The sequence below is a fragment of the Aricia agestis genome, chromosome 10 (genome assembly GCF_905147365.1).
Source record: "Aricia agestis chromosome 10, ilAriAges1.1, whole genome shotgun sequence".
NCBI lineage: Eukaryota > Metazoa > Arthropoda > Insecta > Lepidoptera > Lycaenidae > Aricia > Aricia agestis.
This window is the reverse complement of record NC_056415.1, coordinates 4,396,886-4,414,344: the sequence shown is the minus strand read 5'-3', so window position 1 is coordinate 4,414,344 and position 17,459 is coordinate 4,396,886. Positions and strand designations below refer to the sequence as shown.

The 17,459-nt window shown below is 35.3% G+C and overlaps 1 protein-coding gene across 1 annotated transcript in view; it reads left to right on the top strand.

The window, feature by feature from the left end:
* Window positions 1-574: 574 nt before the first annotated feature.
* Window positions 575-17,459, top strand: part of LOC121730903 (NACHT domain- and WD repeat-containing protein 1) — a 166,750-nt gene continuing 149,865 nt past the window's right edge. The window contains exon 1 of the mRNA XM_042120113.1: window positions 575-770. The gene's annotated coding sequence lies outside the window, so the exon portion shown is untranslated. The remainder of the gene's footprint in view (window positions 771-17,459) is intronic.

The following is a 17,459-nucleotide window of genomic DNA, read 5'->3' as shown; positions in this document are numbered from 1 at the left end:
TGATTTTTACATTGTATATGTGTTTCTGTTTATATGACTGTGTTTTCTTTATTTTGCTTCCACGCTTTGTGTAATAGGCGTACCTATAATATTCTCGACAGAAGTAAATTATGTAATTCTGAATGACTCCTGAAGATTTACTATGAAAACGTATAAGTCTCAAAGCGGAAAGCGGGATGAAAAAGCGAATTTCCTAGACATTTCCTGCGGTCACACTGTAATTTCAGCTGCTATTTGGAGTTGTCAGTAAAATATTCTTGTGCTAAAGACCTTTTCTTCGGTTTAAGGCTAATCAGCCTTTACATAAAAGTGAAAAATAAAGCATGACGGAATTAACTAAGTAACGTTTTGTTATTTTCATCACAAACATAACCTGTTGCACGAAAACAAAGCTTTTGCTTTCGTGTTACAGCTTAATCTTAACCGCGGCTTATCTTAACCGTGGTTAATCAAGCGATAAGGAAAAGATGTGAGATTAGAAGGAAAATTAGGAAAATACGTGTAGCTCCTGTTGAACTGAGCGGTTGCGAGTGCGGTGCCCCCCGCGCCCCGCGCCCACCGCAGTCCACCTCAATCCGCCACTGAGTGCGGACGTGTCGGCGCGCGCGGTACAAATATTTCGCATTAAACGCGTTTCTCATTGAAAATATGAATTAAAACTGTCGTTAAACGAGTTTAGTTGTTGTGATTAAGATTTGTTTTTTCAGTGACTGTGATAAGAAGGGAGATACGGTGTGTTTTCCCGCTGTTTCTCAGCGAGATTCTTTCAGGTAAGCTCTATGTGATTTATGGTTTATGTTCTGATGACACATATAATTGAGCTTTTGGAAAATTATTCTTAAGCTTTTTTTTGAGAATCACAAGTAAAATTATATTCTAAGGAATACGTTTGTTTTTAATTTTTTATCAGTACGAGAATCTATATATATAAAAATGGATTTTCAAATGTGTTAGTCGCGCTAAAACTCGAAAACGGCTGAACAGATTGGGCTGATTTTGGTCTTAAAATATTCGTAGAAGTCCAAGGAAGGTTTTTAAGTGACACGAAGTTCACCGGGACAGCTAATACTCGTAATGTTTGAATTTTGTCATTTACAATTTTTGTGTTGCGAATCTGGCGCTATTATTTTTAGACTTGATATTTTGTGAATTTGTAATGATTTATTTTAATTGTATAATAAGTAATCCTGTTAATTAAAGTATTGTAATTGGTTTGTAATACTCAAATTGCAGCATTACAATCATAATGGGTTTTATCCATCTAAAGTCTAAACCTAGTTACATTTTACATAAATGTAGACGACAAATAGTTAAGCCTATGTAAATTAATATGTATCGTTATTATTTAAACAAGCCTTTTTATACGTGGGAGAGCCATGCTTAGGCACGAATGGGTCGGCTCGACCGGAGAAATACCACGTTCTCACAGAAAACCGGCGTAAAACAGCGCTAGCCTCGTAGTAGCTCGCCGAGTGAGTGAGTTTACCGGAGGCCCAATCCCCTACCCTATTCCCTTCCCTACCCTCCCCAATTCCCTTCCCATTCCTACCCTCCCCTATTACCCTATTCCCTCTTAAAAGACCGGAAACGCACCTGCAGCTCTTCTGATGCTGCGAGTGTCCATGGGCGACGGAAGTTGCTTTCCATCAGGTGACCCATTTGCTCGTTTGCCCCCTTATTTCATAAAAAAAAAGCCTGTCTCTAGATACTAGTTCTATACAGTTGCAGTAGTACTAACAAACTACACATGTAAAGTATTATAATTATCTATATTAATGGTGCCCGCAACAGCGTTGCCCCTAAATTCGTTCATTTTCCGGGATAAAAAATATCCTATTACCTTTCCCGGAAAGTATCTCCATATCAAGTTTCAGAAAAGTCAGTTCAGCGATTTGGGCGTAAAGAAGTAAAATACAGACAGATACACTCACGCATTTATAATATTAGTATGGATAGTATTATTTCCATCTTACGTGACGTATGTATCTGATAATAATCTATATGTATATACATACTATAATACAAAGTCGCCTTTTTCCCTCATGTCCCTTTGTTCTCTTTAATCTTTAAAACTACGCAACGGAGTTTGATGATTCTTTCAGTGTTAGATAGCCCATATTTTATCGAGGAATGGAATGGTATGGAATGGAACAGGCTATATTTTATCACGCTAAGATTAATAGGAGCGAAGAAATAGAGGAAAATGTAGAAAACACGGGGAAAATTATTTGAAAGGGCTAACTTGAACGTGCTAATCTTAGGAACTACTGGTCCGATTTGAAAAATTCTTTCAGTGTTAGATAGCCCATTTATTGAGGAAGGCTATAGGCTATATATTTTTATCACGCTAAGACTAATAGGAGAATTTGGAAAAACGGGGGAAATTATTTAAAAGGGCTTATCCCGCGAACTACTGGAGCAATTTTTATGTTATTTGGCACAGATAAGAAGTAGACCACGTGAAGGATCTGCTATCGATTTAAATCATTTTTTCAGTGGCTATAATATATTTTATACCCGTGCGACGCCGGGGTGGGTTGCTACTATATAATATTTTATGCAACGTTTAACATAAATGTTAGGCACAGATCCCTTAAGTCCTTTAAGGGAATAGATATAATATGCTAGGACCACCATATGTAGGTCAGCCACCCATAGGTAACCACGGCTCTAACCTCCATAGCTTATCTATACATACAATAAATACATACATACATACATACATACATACATATATACATATAAATAAAATTGGAGTGTCTGTTTGTAATATTGAAAATACCGTTTTTACTACATGCATATGAGTCTATATACGATAAATACACCAAAACAACATTTTTTACAATTTTTCTCTTCTGTCTGTTTGTTCCGCCTAATCTCTGAAACGGCTGGGGCTATTTTGCCGGGACTTTTTTGGTAGATAGCTGATGTAGTAAGGTGTAACTTAATTAGGCTACTTTTTAACCGACTTCCAAAAGGAAGGAGGTTATATTTTACTTTTTTCATATCTGTTAGCGGACTACCCATCTCTGGTATTATACTATGTTGACGCGGACGAAGTCGCGGGAAACAGCTAGTTAGTAATAATATAATATTAGTAATATAATTATTTTACAATCACAACATTATTTTTAAATAATATCACAAAATATATTTTAATATTTGTTGCAATTACAGCTATACGCTTTTTTATCATGTTAGAAAAGTTCGAGATTTCTTCGGCCATTACCTACTGTATATATTATATACAAACTATTTAATATAATAAAATGACTCCTTATAATGGTAATATATTAAATTATAATCCATGGCGATGGTGGACCACGGAATTACTCCCATGTCACCCATTAATAACCCAAATTGGGTATAAGCCACAGCTTTCACATGGTTTTACATCAATTACAATACCTTCCGATTATTACTTTTAATTATTATTTTTTTAATTAATATTACTTTTCATTTATTTATTTATTTAATAATTTATGTACACATAATCGTTAACAGAGAAAACTTAAAATAAGAGATACACTTTAGTACAAAGGTACTACTTATTCCAATTGGAATCTCTTCCAGTAGACCTGTTACAGGAAACATTATAAAAGAACATTTAATTTATATTCAGTTACATAATAATCATAATATACATTTTTGGCCGATTTTTTATTTTTAGATTATATCGAGTTTATGAAAGTGAATCTGAATGTCATGTAAATTACAAATTTATACTTAAAATTTGCCTTTATTGCAACATCAAAAGAGATCATTAAAATTATATTAAATAGATTTAATCACCTTGTATTTAATTACTACGTAACCATGACAGTAATTTTAATAAACATCGATTTCTGTCCAGGCCTTCGTGAACAGAAATTATTAATTATCATTATAGAGTCCATGGGACATTAGAAATTTAGTTCTATATCTAATAAATAAAGTGTGAGATACACTTTTTAAAGAACTATTTTTGTCAAGTCAATGAACGTGTCCAAAAGGCCTCAAAATGCAACGTTTGTGAATTGTGGGCACAGTTTCCCTCAATATGCCGTGTCTCTAGGGTATAAAAACAGTGACAAACATTAGATATTATTATAACGTACTATACTCCTAAACTTTATTATAATTAATATTTATTATGAAGGCCATTACCCAGCAGTGGGACACCATAGGCTTTTAATAATATACTAGCTAAAAGCCTTGACTGACTGATGATAACACATCTACATATACCTCTAAATAAAAATTACTGTCAATTATTTGGCGTGATAGTTTTTCCGCAAAGCACACACAAAATGTATAGGTTGTGAGATATACTAGGGCTCGCTTCGCTCGCCCTGATTATAAAGAAATGCACAATTCGACAAACACAGCCAACTATCCAACTACAAAATTGTATTCTCTTGTGTTAACCGATATTTACACAAGAATATCAGTTCGTAGTTTGATCTAGGATCACAGACTGGATTTACAGAATGAGGAGTTTTTTTGCAGTGAGTCTATGTTCTACCTAGTTAATGAGGATAATGAACTAGGAATGTTTAGTTAACCGATTCTTACTAAATTCCAGCACCGACCTACTTGCATCAATGAGCGTTTGTCTAAAATATCGCACCAGATGCTCCCAATATAAACACGAACTGGGAAAACTGTACCTAATTATAATAACGCCGGTTTCTTCGGTGGATGCCGTTTAGCCAAGACTTTCGTTATTGCTTCGTTGTAGAATCGCCAACAATGTAATATGTACGAATAGACATAAGCGTTCGTTAACTATGACGACGTTCGACTCATCTTAGCGTTCGTTAACTATGACGACGTTCGACTCATCTTATTTCAATTCCATACATTTTGATCGGCGATTCTATAAAGAAGCGATAAAAAAAGATCTTGGCTCACCCCCCAGGGCATTTGGGCATGTTGCATTCGATAATTTCCAAAGAAAAGTTACAATGAAGTTAGGTTAAAATATAGCATGCCACTTAGCGATGCGTTATGTGAAATCATAGAGTTATTAATTATGTGTACCTTCTTCGATTCGATTAGAAATCGATGGATGGATTAAAGTTTACTAAAATTGATTATGAAAAGCCTGTAGATCCTACTTCCTGGTTTTTCAGATGCTCGTGTGTTGTTCAGTCAGCTCATAATATTATGCCGATTTTTTAACAAAAAAACTTATTTATTTCGAATTTTAACATATATTTTTAAAATTGTTTGCTCGTTTGCTCGTTTGCCCACTTATTTCATAAAAAAATATCAAAGGCGTCTTAAGAAACATAACAAGTGAAATAAGTTGCTACAACACGGAGAAAGATGGTGCCAAGAAAATGTCTGCACACGTCGTCACTACAACGGAATCATAACTTTTCCTTTCTTTAATAATGTGTAAGTTGTAACATATCTACAAAGAAAATAAAGCTTTCAATCTTCTCATAAAATGTAATATAAAATGTTTTATGTTACATTTTTTTCTTTTTAGCATTATTAAGCTTAGTCATGGCGGATCTGGGCGTTAATCTCATATTCAAACAGTGGCTAGTAAAAAATTGTGATAAACAGCCAGAAGATGCTAAGCCCATACTGATGAAACACCGCGTCGATTGTTGATAAAAAAGACGATTGCGATAGTTCCTATTTAATAACATAGATATAATATTATATTATCTTTTTCGGAGGCGTTTTAAATTAAGTGACATTTTTTGGACGATTTTCAGCTATAATGTAATAAAGCTTTTATCGCTTTCAGCGCGGCCACGAAATCAAGAAATTCCGTAACGAAAACCTTACATCCCCTCTTCGACCGCGGCGTTGCCGTGCATCGTCTAACTTAAACTAGACAGACGTATCACGTATGCGAATTATAAATGCAAGGGTTGATAAAAAGTGCTATGCATTAGCTTTTAACCGCGGCAGTCGCCGAGTGCCACACGTATTTTATTTCTCCCTCCTCCTATAGTGATTTAACGGGCTTTGGCCCACCACACATACCCACCACTGTATCTCCTGTGTCGCCAGGATCGACAGCGGTATCCAACCATGAAAACCCTTTGATATAATCTCAGGCCGAGAGACATGCTAAAGTTGCCTCGGAAACCGCAACGAAATTAATCAAAAGGAGAATATATAGTTTTAATCTCTAGTCATTAAAAGCGGGAGACAGCACAAAGTTGCAATCCGAAAGTCAAAGAACTAAAGGGAAAGCACCACGGGAATAATTAATTAATGTTAATTATGACTACTAGCTAGATCTAAGTCACCTCCTATGGTGAGATATCGTTAGGGTTACTGCTCTCTACCCATTTCCACCTAATCTTGGGTAATATTTTTCAGAAAAATAGTATTAAAAAAATAACCACTAGACTTGGATTCGCAAATCTATGCGGTATCCTACGAATAAGAAAAACAAGCGTTATCACATAGAAGAAGCATTATAGAAGGCACGTAAATCGTAATACTCATCTCTGTTAAGCGAGTTTGATTCCAAAGCTGAGTTACTACTATTATTATACTGTGGTTTTACTCATACATTCCATTGAACTTGGCCTATATTCGTAAGCCAGCTATAAAATTGTTTTTGATCATTAAAATGTCACGGTTAATTAAAATATCACATTTAATTGCTAAAAGGTCAATGATATAAGTATTTAATGCAGTTTTAATACATGAGAATTAAAAGCTTCGCGTACTTAATATGCTGAAATATTGCGAATCGAGGCCAATTCGTCAAAGAATGTAATTTTAATTAAGTGTGCCCTAAATAACAGTAATCTGGGAGATTAGGAGGATACACTAGAACCGTTTTTCCATACAAACGTTTTCCCCTGTTTCCTCCCTGGAAAATGCCGGTAGAGTTATATTTTTTTCCTGAATATCTATGGACAGTATAAGCATGTCCATATGTTTTTTTTTTTCATAATTTACTTATTAAAAAAGATATGAACGTTCAAAAACCCAAAAAAATGGCCCGATTTTCCGCTGTGTTCAAACATCCAGAAAACAAATTTGGCTAGATTATACAAAAAATAAAACAGGAACACAGCTCAAGCCTTGCTTTAATTTTTAAATGAAAAAAGTACTTAAATCGGTTATGTTTTGGAGAAGAAATTAGGGGACAACGAATCGTTGATTTTCTGTAGTTGTCTCTATCGCGCGCGGGGGGGAGGCTTGAGGTAAGGAGACAGCAATAGATATTACAAGTACTTTTTTTAATTTCTCTAGCCCTTGGTGTATCCTCTTAATAACTTTAGTGAATGAATAAAATTTTAAAATCTTTATAGGATGTAAATTGCAAACATAGAAAAAAATTACGTATGGCATTTGGGGCTGCCGCGGTAAAGCATAGCATTTTTTATGAAATTAAGTTTTCTTAAATTAAATTACAATGAAATGTAATTTATATTTAAAAGCAAAATCCAGTTAATTTAAAGTTTTTCGAGTGTATAAATTGTCTAACGTGTGTACTCGTCTAAACGTATAATAATTTTATATAAAGTATTATAAGCTTAGATCATTCAATGTAGGAAAAATATTCTTAATTGAATTTACCGAATCTGATTATGAATAATTATACAGATTATGATGTTTAAAGTAATCGTTGTTAAAAGCAAATTCCAGTTAATTTAAAGTTTTTCGAGTGTATAAATTGTAACGTGTATACTCGTCTAAACGTATAATAATATTATAAGTATTATAAGCTTAGATCATTCAATGTATGTAAAATATTCTTAATTGAATTTACCGAATCTGATTATGAATAATTATACAGATTATGATGTTTAAAGTAATTTTGCTTAATATGCGTCTCACGTCTGCTCTACATTGTAAGAATAAGAATACTTTTATTTCCAGCATCACACGAAACATTATCATAATTAAACAGTATTCAGTGGAGTGGTGGTTAATGTAACGTATAGCTGAAAAAAATAGCGCGCTAGTTCTTCGCAACGAATAGCGCGCGCTATAAATCTATGCATAAGACGCTACGTTATAACGTACCGCGCGGTCACTGACCTAGCTTATAACATAACGAAAGAATTTCAATAACGTCGGTGCCTGTACAACGCGTCCAGATCTAGATTTCATTCGTTATATAACGTAGCGTCAAAACTAGCGCGCTCGAAAGAATTGAGATTTCGAGCGCGCGAGTTTTGACGCTACGAGATTTCATTCGTTATAACGTAGCGTCAAAACTCGCGCGCTTGAAAAATTTAGCATATTCCATATAGCGCGTTATGAAAATATAGCCGTTAGGAACACCACTAATTCAGTGATACAGTTATTATGATTTCTTTAAATTAATTATAATGCTGTGTGATGCTAAAAATGTAATAATATTGATGTATTAAAAGTGGAGTAATGTATATAATATTATTTACTATGCAAGTGTTCTGAGTGGTATGATGTAATAGATAAAGATTATGCGGGCTTAGATGATACAAATGTGCCAGATTTGGTCCGGCACAAGGAGGTCACAGCTGATGAGTTGACCCACAGACGTAAGAGCTTAAATGTTGATTCACTCGGAATTAGTATCTATATTAATATTACACATTACATAAAGATGAAGAATTTCATTGTTTGAACGCACATCGTATGCCCGCTATAAAGTCCTGCAACGCATCTGCAGATCTTCTGATGTTGCGAGTGTCCATGGGCGACGGTTGTTGATTTCCATCAGGTGACCAGTTTGTTTGTTTTCCCCCTTATTTTATACGACCAAAATCCGATATGTTGCACGCATCATAATATCAGAACATAACTTCTTGCCGGGTTAGTTTCCGAACCGGTGGTAGGCACCATGTAGACTTTCTGAAAATATTTGTTTCAAAATTCAGAAATATATATTTTTTTATTTCATAATAATGTTTGTTTACAGCTTGGTGCTGCCTCTAGCGTGAAAACATTGCAGTTATATTTTACCCTATAAGGCTGTTTACACACGGCGCCGCAGCGGCAGTGGCACCGCCCGCGCCACCGCAGCGGTGTCGCTGCATTAATTATAATATTGTATTTCTATAGGCCCTTATAAGCGGCGCCGCAGCGGCAGCGGCACGGCGCAGTGGTATGGCCGTGCCGCTGCAGCTGCGGCGCCGTGTGTAAACAGCCTTACAACAATTTTTTGCGCGTGATCGAAATTATACAAACATGATCGCCTGTTGCCGATACCCGATATTCGTGTGCTCTTTAATTTAAATGGATATTTAATTTTTCCGACAAAAATCGGTCACCGAAATCGGACACGGGCGTTGCGCCAAAAGTAATAAGCATCAAAACCTCGTAAATGTCTCAACTTCATAAGTAATTCGATTCGATATAAAGCAGCTACCATTTTTTGTGACGAGGAAACCATTATCATATTAAAATATCAATTAATTGCAGCGGGGCTAAAATGGTCGCTTTGAAGAATCATGATATGAATGATAATATGATTCATTTTTCTAAAATTGCAAAATGCAACTCTGCTTGCAATTTATTTCTGTATTTTAGTACTGATTTGACATTTGTCAGTTTGACAGTTTTGACAATTCATTTGCTGAATTGATTGAGAGGAATTGCTAAATGTGACCATTTTTGCCCACCAGATCTCTTGTTGTTTCTTTGTATTGTTTCCGTTTACTTTTAGTGTTCTTAAAAAAGAAGACACATACAAATACTTTGCCCATGAAAGCCGTACATTTTTCCAGCGCAGGGGCTGAATTTGAAAGCCCTGTGTCGCAACCCTTACAACCTTACCGTGTATTATCTGTACCGCTTAAAAAGCTATTTCCTGATATAGTGACAGCCTTATAATATGCGATATTCAAGCTGGTTCATTTTACCCCTTATTTTTTTCATAGTTGTATTCTTCAGATACTTAACATTGTCTCATAAACACCAGTAGTGGGGATGCAATCTATATAAGTCATTGTCAAGTAGTCTATAGTTTCAGTTGTATTGTGACAGTGACGGTGAATGGACGTCGGCTCCGAAGTGGTACTGGGTGTGTTAGTGAGCCAGTGTCCCTAGGATTCTACACTTCGTATAGTCCGGGTTCCATAGAACAATTTTTTATTACCATCAAACTAAATTTTTGTGAGTAGCTTCATTTTGATAAGAGAACAACAATTTTATTTGCAAAAAATCTTGAAAGTGGTAGCTAACAGAGATAGAAAGGATTTAATACTTTGATTTGATGGTCCTAAAATATGGATTATCCTATTTGTAGGACAATGTTACTCTTAAATTATGTAACTATTAACCTACCAACATACAGAATATCAGCTCTCAAACTCAAACTTTTTTATTCAGAATAAATTTTTGCAAATGTTCTCTGAACGTCAACATGATGCCTACCACCGGTTCGGGAACTAACCCGGCGAGAAGAACCGGCGTAAGAAACTCGCACGGTTGCTGGTTAGGGTTCCGTTTTAGGGTTCTGTAATCAACAAAACTTGGTTGACTACGGAACCCTAGTCACCTAAGGACTAGCACTAGGCTGATATTGATGGTTAACCATTGTATCTTAACCAGTTTCGCGCGATCGGTTAACAATATTAACAGATTAGATATTGCTAGCGATTACGTAATGCATTCTTTAAATAGTCAGGTCGTTGACTCATTCCTCCGTTTAGTTCAGTGGTTTATATGAAAAGTGGTCGCAGAGTCAAATTAGGAGTCTAAATAGGTCTAGTCACTTTCCTATAAGATACATTCTTATAGGAAAGTGACTAGACCTATTTTCACTAACGCAAGGCGTCCCCTAACGGCCATCAAGGTATGTACATTTAAAAACCAGTAGAAACTCTTAATTTGCCTGATCTCACTCAGCGCAGTTATTCTATTGGATCCATAGAATTATAACCTTATTGGATCGGTCAGCACAGGCGAAAACGCACCTTTAAGCTACCTTTTTCATTTTTTTTTAATGAAATAAGGGGGCAAAACGAGCAAACGGGTCACCTGATGGAAAGCAACTTCCGTCGCACATGGACACTCGCAGCATCAGTAGAGCTACAAGTGCGTTGCCGGCCTTTTAAGAAGGAATAGGGTAATAGGGGAGGGTAGGGAAGGGAATAGGGGATAGTAGGGAAGGGAATAGGGTAGGGGATTGGGCCTACGGTAAACTCACTCACCCAGCGAAACACAGCGCAAGCGCTGTTTCACGCTGGTTTTCTGTGAGAACATGGTATTTCTCCGTTCGAGCCGGCCCATTCGTGCCGAAGCATGGCTCTCCCACGTATAAAATTAAATTTTCACCAAGTTTGTTACGTATGATGTAATGTAATTAATTCTTTTGAACATGTTTCTAGTATGTTTAGCTAAAAGGAGATTCATTTCATTAACATGATGGCCGAGAACAATGACGATGATGATGAATTTAATCTACTTTTACAGATAAAGTTCCATCTCCGAATAACCGAGATTAAATATTTAAGAAACAACGAAATGAGACGTCTTAATATTTTATATTCATGGATGACGACAGAAATAACTTCGGAAAACTTTCAGACAAAACTACTTTTATATTCTGAGCTCTGACATAAAATAAGTATGACGTTCTCTCTGGGGTCTTTCCTCGAATTTCACCCTTTACATTATTCTTACTAAACTTTCTAAATTCTTTCTTTGGAAGGTAATTTTAAGAAGGGTTTAATGTCAAAATAGATTGAGGAAAAATCTACGAATAATAAAAAGTAATGTTTTTATATTCGTAGGGAAAAATATTATAAAATCATTACTTAATAATAATATACCAAAATTTACCTTTCTTGAAATTGGCAATAAAGTGGAATCGCGAAACATGTAATAGTAATACACGATAGCGCGATAGCAATATAATATTATTATAGTCGCTAGTGAAATTTTTATAATAATAATTAATAATATTATGCCTTAGTTCATCAAGCCCCATACGCTCACCGGTGAACGAGACATAATAGAATATCTATTGTGTCTCGTTTTCCCACGATCGACGGGTTAAGATGCTCCCCCTACGGAGATGCCGTAATTTACCGTTTTTAAAGCCTCATTCACTCATAATTTGAAAGGTACTACATTATAATAGAAATACAGCAACAATATAATGCAAAAGCAATAAACATTCCTTTCTCCGTTATTAATTTCCTATTTTTGTTTTTTATATCAGCTTCCAAAGTAATACCAATTTATTTAAATTCAAGCATACATTCAGTATCTCCCTAGTATTTACAAATTACGGTTATTTGAAACACACGCTAATAGATTAACAATTTCATTAACTAAATTAATATACTCCCCGTTTGAATTTTTTTAGGTCAATTTTAAACTAATATTATAAGTAAAAAAAATAGGATTTTGGCGCGATCTCGGCAATGCGGCAAATGTATGGTCAAGGTCGTTTGCTCAGGGGATGGCCTTAAGCGCGTTTTAACAGAATAGATGGATGTCTACGGGTGTTATCAGCAACATGATTCTTTCATGATTCCCAACGTCTGTCGTGCTCTTCTATATAGAGTGTAACAAAACACCCACACACCAACGAACTCGATATAACGTATTATCACTTAGTTTTATTACATCTGGTATATCTTTTCTTTATTTAATTAACTAGAGAAGATTTTCTCAAGTTTATTAAATAAATAAATAAACGAAGTGAGATAAAGTCAGGACCCAAAGTATAGTGAGAAGTAATCCACACAGGGATTCATATATTCAATATCCCATAGTAATTCCCAAGGTCAGTCTCATAAAGTTTGTTTAGGACAGTTCTGTGTCTCCGGCGAATGTCGCTTAGTAAAAACTACGCTCGAAGGAAAATCTTCGGAACTTTTCAAATATTTTTTTCTAATTTTCTCTACAACTTCGTATTAGTTCCGTGGACTTTGCTGGATTTTTTGTGTTCTTCTGACCACAATTCTTAATAAAGGAAAGTTTTGCTCACAACTATTATATTAAAACCGTACTTAATAAATACAGTGCTCCCAAAGTGATAATGCGCATAGAAATTTTCGGCAACGGTCGTATTTCCCGAGCGTCGGAAGACGCCGCTGCAAAGCGCTGTTGTTAAACTTATCTTTAAGAAAAACACCGCTTTGCGGCGACGTAGAGGCCTGGACGTTACCATGGTAATGTCACTGGCCACGTCGCGATGGCTTTCCGGTGAGTTATAGCACTTATCGACGGACCGCGACAGCGAACACCCACCACATGCACAGGTGCAAAATGCAGGTGCATTGTTTGGGGCTCTTACGTTTCATAGATTCGGGTGTTTTGATTTGACCTAATGAGATGAAGATTTTTTGACATAAGCCATACATGTACAGTATCTGTAAAATTCTTCATTTATTAAGAAATATTCATCTACGAATGCGGCAGGCCTTTTCGTGTGACAAATTGACAATGTCTTCGGGCTGTCGTGTCTCAACTCTCAACTCTCAAGTGAGCAGTAAGCACTCACCCTTAGATCCGCCATCTTAGAAATTCGTTGTGAGCTAACCCTACACAGATCGGAATGTTTACAAAGGTAGAGTCTACAAATTAGTAAATTAATTACGAGCACGCTGCAATTACCGACCGATACGAAGGATTACCTTAATTGTAACTAAATGAGGGTAGATCTGTATTGGACCTTCTGAGAAGGGCAGAAACCACATAAAGGAAAAAGAAGACCATCAAAAGGTTAGAATGTTTAAGTTGAAAAATAAAGGTTAATGAATTTACTTACATTTTATTTCATCTTTATTTTGGGCGACAAATAATATTATGGAAAGAGCAAAATGTTTATTTCGGTCACCATAGGACTAAAATGTGACACTATTGTTTTTTTTTCTAACCTATGCTGTCCCACTGCTGTCCCACTGCACCGCTGGCCAGCCTGGCCTGGCTGACACTATTGTTATTATTCAATATTTATTTCAATAGCAGTGAATTAAAATAATATTATACATAGTTGTCGCAGTTATCTGGTTGAATCTGCTAGGTATTTGATTTAATGACTATCGAATTCATTGAATGAAACCATTTAATATATAGTCAACGATTTGACGACTTGAGATTTAGTCGCTCAATTTAATGGTTTCAATTAATGAATTCGCTAGTCATTGAATCAAATAGCAGATTCAACTAGATGACTGCGACATAGACACTGTAAAACAATGTACTCTAATAATATCTAGTTCTAAATGTAATTTTCTCTTATCTATGGGTACAATTTAATGAGCTGATTACATTCATCAAGGCAATAATAATGTTTAGTTTATTGTGTGATTAGAGATTACGGTTTCATAAAACATAATAATTGTTAAAAATTTCACCGCAACATACATACAATACATACAGAGCATGTTCACAAAAGTGGTGAACATGGTACTTATATTATTCTCTGTTATAAAAGTTGACCAATCGTGTTATGCTATGGGTAATTTAAAGACAGAGACATGATGAATACTGACAATGAACTTTAATTTCTTAGCTTTAGTCATTGCTGAGAAAAATCGATATCGCTACAGCCAAATTATCAAGGCGTCGTTTAAGTTATAATATTATAAAGAGGGCGAATAAAGCAAAAAAACTAAAAGATCGTCCTTCTCTCTTCACACTTGCGCCTGTCATATTATGCCAGGTGAAAAATAACGACGCAAAATCGACGCGAAAATAGTTTTCTTAATAACTCGACAAATATATTATATAAAATTTAAAAAATCCGCTAGTCTAGTCCCTCGGTAATAGAATTTTATATTATGTTTTAAAATATTGCCTCAGTTAAAATATGCACCGTTTTGGTAATGAGTAAATTAAAAATGTGAAAATTTTAATTTCCCTCACAAATATAAACAGTATGTTAAAAAAATGAAACGATAATTCGTGGCTTATAATAAGCTTTTTTAAAAATTATTAAATCGTATATTTTGCTGTCCAGCGCGTAAGTTTGAATTTTTGCACACTGAGTTTGTACACTCGCCGTAAGTCCCAAGCCCTAACTCCCAACTCCCAAGTCCCAACCCTACCGAAATTGGGTTTGATACGTTTCGGTGTTATTGAATTTTGTATGTTGTGGTTCCGCCGAATCATTTTATGGAGAAAATGGAATGAAACTTATTTGCGATTGACACTAGGCTTTGTGGAGTAATGTTATTTCAATATATCTTGTGTTGAGAAAACAAATAAAAAATATTGAGAAGGGAGAGAAATATTTGGAATATTTTTTTTGATAGTGAAAAAAAAGAAAGAAATATCTTTATTATATTAGGTATAGATCTGACAATGCAACGAAAACTTTTTTGATTTAAATAACAAGTAAGTCGATATTTTTTACTACATAACCTAAATGTAATTTGCCCAAACTCCCCCAACTTTGTTAATTTGCCTTAATAATAACTTAATTATTTTATGTTAATATAGCGTTGATATAAATATTTCTATCCCTGATCACAAGTAGTTGCTTTTATTTTTTTATTTCTATTTTGCTGAGGACACGATGATGATGATGATAGTGAAATAAAATCTGCTTGGTGTGATGAACGTGATTAGTATATAATTTGGGCAACCACTAGCAAACACTCACAGAATAATAATTCAATATAAAATTCTAGGGATGTGCTTAATGTAAATATTTGTTATCGATGAATGTTAACAATTATTTATCGATAATAATAATATTTAAACACATGAAAATAGAACTTCTTTTTTGTAAGTCTTTTAGAAATATGAGTAGGAGCCTCAATGGGGAACGCGAACACGAAAGTATGTTTGGCCAAGCAGATGCCAGCTGCAGTACTAGTTCAGGATCGTGGTGCCAATTGGTCCACAGCTTCCTCTTCTTAAGTATTTGATCTATATTAGTAAGATAATAAAACACAGACTTAGGTGGGATTTCACCAGGCACAGTTAAAACTTCGTTTTATAAAACTTAGTTCTCATTGAACTCGTTCTCGCGGCGACGTTTAATCTCGTTTTGTTTCAAATGAATTTCACAAACTTCTTTTGATCGCGACTAGTAAATCTAAGTTTACGTGACGTCACGCGATTATTTAACATGTTTTCATCACTATGCAGCGTTGTCACGTTAATTTAAAAACAAAATGGCAAGAACCAATACATAAGCTAACCAAACGCATGTGTCAAAACTGTCATCTTGACATTTCTTTTGTCTATGTTTTTCGTTCCACGTGCGCTCAATTTATATTGGTGAAATGCAATTCCATGTTATAATCGCGTTTATAGGTTTAGGGCCGATTCACACCGGAATGGCAGCGGCGAGGCGAGCACTTTCAGCGTCATATGATTTTAAACTTTATCTCCATTATTGTAATACATAGTATCGCTTGAGAAATCGCGGCCGCCGGCGGTGCCATTCCTGTGTGAATCGGCCCTTAGAACCGGTTCAGTGTGCATTGAACTCGTTGCTGATATCGCCCTTTGGTGAAATCGCCCCTTAGTTTTTATAAAAATAAATATAAACATAATCTGGTTTTACAAACGCTATACACAGTACACTCTATTTCGAAACATCACAATGTTTCTGTGGCATAATAATAATATTATGTAGGTATGTACCTACGCGAATTGAACCGTGAAAAAAAGTTATTTAAACAATTATACATTTATTATAGAGACATATTATTATCATCAACTCTTTTGTAGCTTATAATATAACTAAGAATAATATAATATAAGCCAAGATATTATTACGTGGAATATAATAATTACAGACTAGATGACCCGGTGAACTTTACTAATAGTATAAAGTATAAACCTTCCGTGGACTTTTTTTTTTATGACATAAGGGGGCAAACGAGCAAACGGGTCACCTGATTGAAAGCAACATCCGTCGCCCATGGACACTCGCAGCATCAGAAGAGCTGCAAGTGCGTTGCCGGCCTTTTAAGAGGGAATAGGGTAATAGGGGAAGGGCAGGGAATAGGGGAAGGTAGGGAAGGGAAGGGAATAGGGTAGGGGATTGAGCCTCCGGTAAACTCACTCACTCAGCGAAACACAGCGCAATTGCTGTTTCACGCCGGTTTTCTGTGAGAACGTGGTATTTCTCCGGTCGAGCCGGCCCATTCGTGCCGAAGCATGGCTCTCCCACAAATACCGTATTTCAACACTAAAATTAGACAAATCGATTCAGCCTTTATAGAGTTTTAGCGAGAGTAACAAAATATTTTATTTTTAATTATTATGGATTAAAATTAATGAAAATTTTATCGATACAAATTATGCCCAACACTATAGCCGCTTCTCAGATTTGTAATATCGCACCAACATGCTCTGTGTTCAAATAAGCGACCATGATTTGCGTTAACCATTCACCACGGGTCGTTTCCGTTGAAAAATATCTTGTTTTCAACATAAAGGCACAAACACGGTAACTGTGTGCATAATATAATAAGACTTGCTAAATGTACTTCTATATTATACTAGCTGACCCGGCAAACATTGTTTTGCCATATACATAATTTTTAATAATGTGAACAACCCTTATTACTTAGGGGTATGAAAAATAG